The sequence below is a fragment of the Petaurus breviceps genome, unplaced genomic scaffold (assembly GCF_028583685.1).
Source record: "Petaurus breviceps papuanus isolate PSGF00001 unplaced genomic scaffold, PetGlider_PUasm1.0 335, whole genome shotgun sequence".
Classification (NCBI taxonomy): Eukaryota; Metazoa; Chordata; class Mammalia; order Diprotodontia; family Petauridae; genus Petaurus; species Petaurus breviceps.
The window spans coordinates 9,195-16,884 of NW_027186104.1; the positions used below are offsets into that span (position 1 = coordinate 9,195).

Genomic DNA, 7,690 nt, shown 5'->3' on the forward strand with positions numbered 1-7,690 from the left:
GGAAGGAAGGAAGGAAGGAAGGAAGGAAGGAAGGAAGGAAGGAAGGAGTTTTTTTAGAATTAGCCTTGACTCTTGTAGGTAAGCACAGTTAATCCTTAACAAAGTTATGTCCTGAGGGATGTGTATGCGTGTGCCTACATGGGTATGTATGTCTGTGTGTATCTATGTATATGTGTGGTATGTCTGGGTGTGTCTTTGTGTTTTTAAAAGTGTGTCTGTGAGAGTATATGTGTATGTGTCTTTGTGGGAATGTCTGTGTGTGTCCATGTATTAGTGTGTATGTGTCTGTCTATTTATATGTTTGTATGTATATATGGAGAATGCATATTGTATATTTGTGTATGTGTCTGTAAGTGTCTCTGTGTATGTTTGTGGGGGGAAGGGGCCAAGAGGTGTGTCTGTCTGTCTGTCTGGGGAGGACTCTGAAGCTGGATCAGGTCCCTGTGGCCTAGCTGAGCAAACTGGGCCCCCTGACCTTCCACCTCCTCCCTGTGATGAAGAAGGTTCTCCAGGGCCTCCAATTGTCCTTTGGGTCTCCCTGTAGGGCACATTCTATGAAAACACCATCAATCAGTTAAAGGAAAATTTAAAGGCACCCCAAGTGTCCTGAGACAAAATCCTATCCACCATTCATCTCAAAGGAGAGAAAATCCAGGATTCAGAGAGAGAAAGGCAGCTACTGCATGAGAGGCTGAAGGAGCTTCAGAGAGAGGTTTGGTCCCTCACCATCATCTGCCTGGGAAATGCCTAGCCTGGGAGGAATGCTAGCCTTTTCCCTCACAGTATTCTGAAACTTTAGGGCAAAAACCAGCATCTGTAATGCCTGTTTCCTTTGCACCTATGCTGAGGGAGAACCTACTTTTGACATTTTCCGTCTGCTCTTGCCTCTGTCTCTCCATCTCTGGGCCATCTGAACTGTGTCTTCCTGCCTTTCTCCTCTCCCTCTCCTTCTTCTTTCCTTTCTAACTGCTTCTCTCTATCACTTCCCTTTGGGCTGATGTCTTATTTCATGATTGAAACTGGGCTCCTCCCCATCTGTCAGCTTTTTAAACAAGAAGACTGGGGGCCCTTCTAATCAAATGCTTTTCCACCTCCACTGTTGTTTATTGTTGTTGACTTGGGGTCCCTTCAGCTGGGGCTATACAGTCCCAATGTACAGCATTAGGGAAGGGAAGACTCATTAGGTAATATCGTTAAGGATTGCACCAGGTTTTTATAGACACCCAGGAAGACGTTTAGAGAATAGGCCTTGTATCTATTTAGGGTTCCAAGTTTGAAGACAAACAGGCATTTCTAAGGAGGGGCAGGGGTCATCCAAGTCATTTCCTCTGACCCTTGCAGTGAGGAATAAGTATGACAGAGGGGTAGGGAATCTGTTCTGTTTTTCTCCCCTGTAGCTTTGCCAGAGGAATTTGAATTACTCAAAGAAGACCTACTCAGGAGAGAAGGAGAGCTGAACCAGCTACCCAAACAGTTCCGACAGTCTCCAAATGTACCGAGCAAGAGAAAAAAAATTACCACGGGGAGAGGAACTCCTGGAGAGATGCTGGGATGGAGTCAAGGATCCCAGAGGAGGGGAACATGCTGCAGGGAGAGCCTGGAGGTACAACATAGCAGGAAGGGAAGGGGAATATTATGAAAAGGTGAGACCATCAGGGGTCAGAGAAGGAGGCACCTTCCTTAATGGTGTTGGCTGGATTCTGCCCAGAACATTGGAGAGATTAGGACCTTTTAGGAACTTTCCATCCTATGTAATTATGCTAGGGCAATGTAATCAGAATACAGTAGAAAGAACACTGACTCTGCAATCAGAAGTCTTGGGTTTGAATTCTGCCTCTAAAATTTATGTGACCTTAGACAAATCACATGACCTCTCCAGGTCTCCGTTTTCTCATCCGTAAAATGTGGGAGTCGGACTGGCTGGCCAGTGAGGTCACTTATAACTCTAAATCCGTGGTTGCTATCATTTCTACAGAGAGATTGGCTAGGTGGCACAATGGATAGAGCACTGGGCCAAAAGCCAGCAAGACCTGAGTTCAAATTAGTCTTTAGACACAATAGCTGTGTGACCCTGGGCAAGTCACTCAACTTCTGTCTGCCTGAGTCTCCACAACTGTGAAATAGAGATAATAATATCCTCTACCTCCCAGGTTGTTGTGAAAATCAAATAGGATAATATTTGTAAAGCACACTTAGCACAGTGACTTCTTTACACACAGTAATTGCTATATAAATGCCATCATTATTGTTGTTATGGCAGCTAGGCAGACCAATGAATAAAGTATTCTGGAGTCAGAAGGACCTGAGTTCAAATCTGACCTCAGATACTTACTAACTTTCTGACCCTGGGTAATTCACTTCGCCTCTGTTTGTCTTAACCAGCTGCTGGAGAAGGAAATGGAAAAAACCACCCCAGTATCTTTGCCACAAAAACTCCGTGGACAGTGTGGGCCACAAGATCATAGAGTCAAACACAACTCAACAACAACAAAATTATTATTATTTCTTGCCTTTCAAGAGGACAACCTAGACTGTAGTGGAAAGCTTAGAAGAAATCTTGAGCATACAAATCCCAGCATATGCCCCCGACCTGTAGACAGGAACATCTAGTTGTTGCAGTAGATGTACCCCTAAGGAAAAAGAAGCCTCATCCAAACAATGACCAAAGTGCCTCCTAAGGCATTATACGTTCCTCACCAAGTCTCACCAAGAAAGTTTCCAGTCCACAGTCTGGTTTTCCATGACCAGACACAGATCAGGGAAAGGAAATGGTGACTTCAATATACCTCCTGTCAGTTTTCCACAAAGGTTCTCACATAGTCAGCTCCAAGCAGTCAGGACTCAGAATGAACCAAAGAATGACAGAGCAGGAGGGGACCATAGAAGTCCAACCCTGTCATCTTACAGAAGAGGAAATTCAGGTTCAGTCAAAGAGAAGTAACTGGCCTGAGGGAACACATCTAGCTAGTAGCAGAGTCAAGACCAGCACTTAAGTCTCAACTATCCTGCCTCCTCAAAGACACCCTTGTCTACACCTTCTGTTTGCTGAGCACAGCAAACCCTAGGCTCATCCCTATGACTGTCCTTGGAGCCTGTAGCAGCAAGCACCCTGGAGTCCCTAGGGTGGCTGCTCACACAGGTTCTTGGATCTGCTTTGATAAAGGAAAGCAACTCAAAATGGGTTAACAAGCTTACTTTAATCAGTCAGATATGTATCGTTTACCTTGTTCAGGGGAAAAAGGTCAGCACCCGAACTTCAGAATATACAGACAGTATTATCAAGACATTAACAGATCAAGTAGACAGCTTTCCAAACTGTCCAACCATTACATCCATACCCAGTCAACATCTGGGTTTCCACATCTGGGTTTTTCAAAGCCGGGGGACTCTCAACAACGGCTTCCCAGAATTCAGATCAAATCACAGAACACTTCTCAAAGTGAGTCCCAAAACAAAGCTACACGTCAGGGCTTATATAGCCTTCTCCTGGCTCAGAGAATGTAACAACCTTATTGACTCACTGGCCAATCAAGAAGTATCTACTGAAAAACATCTTTAAAATTTACATTCTCATTACAGAGCCCTAGAGCCATTTCAACAAGTGAAAGACTGAGAACCCTTAAGGTACATTAGGCCAGGGCTAAGCTGAAAAGGCATCAGACATGACGGCATTGCTGACTAGATTTTAAAAACATTTTGCTAAAATTGTATGGCGCTGTTTTCCCCCTGGGGCACAGCTGTCACAAAGGGAAGATGATGTAAATAATCTGATGAATATGAGAGAAATACCGGCCCCCTACATTGAGCAGGCATCGGAGAAGAACCAAGGAAAAGAGAAGATGCATATGGAAGTAACTGTCCTATAGGAAGGCCCAAGATTGCCCAGGAAGAAGTAAGTCAAAAGACGTTGAGAAGAGACAGATTGACCTGTTTAATGGCAGGATAAAGAGCCAACATTGTCACAGTATCCAGGGACCTTGGGCAAACCATATGAAGGTCCTTCCTTTATAGACTCATGAGCTGGGGATGATACAGAAATGAGTTAGATCTGTAGGTCAATGATTTGAATCTCTCTGCAAAAACCATGCTACAGCTGTACAAAAATGATTACTCTTAGTTTTATTGCCAATGGCTTCTCAAAGATTTATCATAAAACCTTCTGAGTGTTACCTTCATAAAGTCTTTCTGTCTTGTCTACTCCTGCTGAGAATTAACACAATTCTCAGTGCTGCCAAGAGTGGAATCAGTTCCCTCAACTGTAAAATGGCAACCTAAGTCTCAGGATTGCTGTGAAGATTAGAGGAGATAATATTTGTAAATCACTTAGTGCATGGTGGATGTTAAATAACTGTTGTCATTTTTTGTTATTATTGAAGTAGCCTTGCCAGTTGCTTTGTCTCTCGTACCTGGGGTATCTTTAGAGGTGAGGGGCATTGGCACTCCATGCCTTTGTGAATTTGTGAATTCTATCACTCTAAAAGCATGTTTGTCACCCAAACTGCATCCTTGTTAAATGGAGGAGAATATTATAATGTGGAGAAGAGCTCTTCCATCCTTACTTTAGAACAAAGAATCTACACAAGATGTAGTCATCTCAGAAAATTGAAGATTTAATTTTAGAATGAGCTCCTAAAAATGCTGAATTTGCCCTGAGAAAAGTGTAATTTTACCAGGATGACTCTTTCATCCCCTATAATTCTTTCTCACCTCAAATAATGGAAATTGCTCCTCCTGAAATATCTCAGGTTCATAGATTCCTAGAATGTGGGAGGTGGAAAGGGCTGAAATCATCTAGTCTGCTTCACTCAGTTTACCGATGAGAGAAGTAAGCCCACAGACAGGAGGTGATTTGCCCAAGATTATCCAGCTAGTTATTGACTGAGCATGGTTTGAAATCTAGGTCTCTTCACTCCTGTCCAAATTCTCTTCCCACACCACTGTACTTATCTCTCTTTTAGTCTTTGGCCTGGGCAGGCAAAAGTCACCCCTCCCATCCCATAATGCATCTACTTGTCATGATGCTTCCAGAGGGGAGACAATGCCGCCGGTCAGAATCCAGCTTCAGAAAACATTCTAAATTCTAGCTGTTTAGCTCAGAATCACCAACATTCTTTATTTCTCTCAGTCTGTGTGAGAGTGTGGGTGATGTGATGGTTTGTTTTTAATAGGATGAATATTCTACTGGGTCTCACTTCTGGAACTGATTTCACTGGTAAGTGTCTGGTGGAAATTTCATCTAATCTTAGAAATTGTAAATGTAATACATAGGGAAATAGTTCTATATAGCAGAAGGAGCACTGGAATTAGGACCCAAATATCTATGTGTGTTCTCATCTCAGCCCTGGCCCCTTCCGAGGGGGTGACCTTGAACAAACTATTGAACCTGTTAGAGCCTTGATGTTCTCATCCTTAAATTGGATCAATAACATTTGAACAATTTGCCCTATAAGATAAAGGGGATCAAATGAGATGATTTACATTAAGCACTTTGTAAAAGGTTTTCAGGTATGCTCCATACCTCGTAAACACAACAATTCAATGGCTGATGCTATGGAAAACACAAACAGATGGACAGATAAGTATGCTGATAACTTCAGAAAGTGTTTCCAACCCTGTTCTTGAAACCTAGATCTAGATGAGAGAATGAAAGCCTAAAAATCCTTGGCGGATGATTTATTTTTAATTTTCTTGTCTCAAATCATGGGATTTTTTCAGTTGCATGACAAGACTCATAATATGACAAAATAAAAGGATTGCTGCACGCTGCCATGGAAGATCTAAGGCTAGAGACGAAGATGAATATGGTAAGGATCTAAAGATATGTCTCATCTCATTAGGAATTCAACAATCCCAATCACAAGTATAGTGAATGCTCTCTTGTCCATTCTGGTTGGTGTAACAGCAAGCATCCCAGAATCCCCAGGGTGGCTGCCAACACAGGTTCTTGGATCTGCTTTGCTAAAGGAAAGCAACTCAAAATGGGTTCGCAAGCTTACTTTAATCAATCAAACATATCATTTACCTTGTTCAGAGGAAAGTCAGTACCCCAAACTTCAGAGTGTACAGACAGAAATTACAAGAAAACAGAAAAACATATCGAGCAGACAGGCCTCCTACTGTCTTGACCATTACATCCATACCTAGTCAGTTACCAGAGAGGGAAGCATCAACATCTGGGTTTTTCAAAGCCGGCGGGGGGGGCGGGGGGGGGGGGGGTTACAGGCTGGCCAGGGTCGCCGCTCTGGGCAAATCACACAACACTTCTCAAAGTGAGCCCCAAAACAAAGTCTCCCATCAGGGCTTATATAGCCTTCTCCTGGCTCAGAGAATGTAACAACCCTCTTGACCCACTGCCCAATCACAAAGTATCTCCTGAAAAACAAGTGTTCCACCACAGGCTCCACATGCACTTAACCTAGGGGCAGGGAAGATCTTAAAAAGTTACATTCCTGTAACAGTTGGGAAGTATCTGAAGTATAGTAAATGCTCTCTGAGTCCATCATGGCAGGGAAGTAAAGTGTTTGGATTAATCACCTATTGGAGTCAAGAGGGAGTGAATCCCATATACTATTTATGTGACACTAGACCACCATATGCCAGGGGTTTATATCCTTTTAAAGGAGGTATATAATTCCATCTTCTTTTTTGTCCTTTTGGGGATGGAGGTTGATTGCTACTGACTGTCAGTGTTTGGGATAGAAGGGGTGTTGGATGGGGATATGGAGAAGAAGAGATTGATTAGCCACTAACTGAATGATACTCTCAACTTGTTACCTGGGAAGGGAGTGAACATGTACTGACTTCCCAGAGCTGTAAGGGAACGTGGGCTGGGACCAGTTCTCTCATTTGGCATTGGGTTCGTAAATTGGTAAGGAGTCAGGGCATCAGAGGCAACTGCCCTGTATGCCAATGAAAATACACTATATTGCCAATATGTCTGCCCCCAACACGTACCGTATGTACACCAAGTCAGTAGCAATCAACCTCCATCCCCAGCAGGAGAAAAAAGAAGATGGAATTATATACCTCTTTTAAAAGAATATAAGCCCCTTGCATATGGTGGTCTAGTATCTCATAAATAGTATATGTGACATATTCCACACATGGATCACCAGTGTACAAATCATTTAGAATAACAGCATCAAATTCAAATAGAAAAGGGGGCCGCCAAACTCTCCATAAGAATCTCTGTAGGCCACATACTGACTTAGAAAACATGTTAACCTTATCTATGTTTATTATATTTTTGTTTATTTAATTATTTCCCAATTTCATTTTAACCTGATTTGGACCTCACTCAGGAGTGTTATGGGTAGCTAGATGGCTCAGTGGATTGAGGGTCGGGCCAGAATGGTGAAAAGACTCATCCTCCTGAGTTCAAATTTGGCCTCAGACACTTCCTAGCTGTGTGACCTTGGGCAAGTCACTCGACCCTGTTTGCCTCAGTTCCCTCAGCTGCAAAACCAACTGGAGAAAGAAATGACAAACCACTCTAGTGTCTCTGCCAAGAAAACCCTAAATGGGGTCACAGAGAGTCAGACGCAACTAAAATGACTGAACAATAATAATGGTTGGTTGGTTGGTTGGTTGGTTGGTTGCTGTCTTTCATTCTCAAAGGGGACCCAAATGACATCACTATGTTGGAGTCAAGGTACAATGTGTCCAACTGTGAGTATTATGGACCTCATAT

The 7,690-nt window shown here is 42.9% G+C and overlaps 1 long non-coding RNA gene across 1 annotated transcript; it reads left to right on the forward strand.

The window, feature by feature from the left end:
* Positions 1–70: 70 nt before the first annotated feature.
* Positions 71–4,375, forward strand: LOC138167927 (uncharacterized). Its single transcript, XR_011169993.1, has 2 exons — positions 71–1,643; positions 2,383–4,375. It is a non-coding gene; the product is annotated as an uncharacterized lncRNA (long non-coding RNA).
* The last annotated feature ends 3,315 nt before the right edge of the window (positions 4,376–7,690 follow it).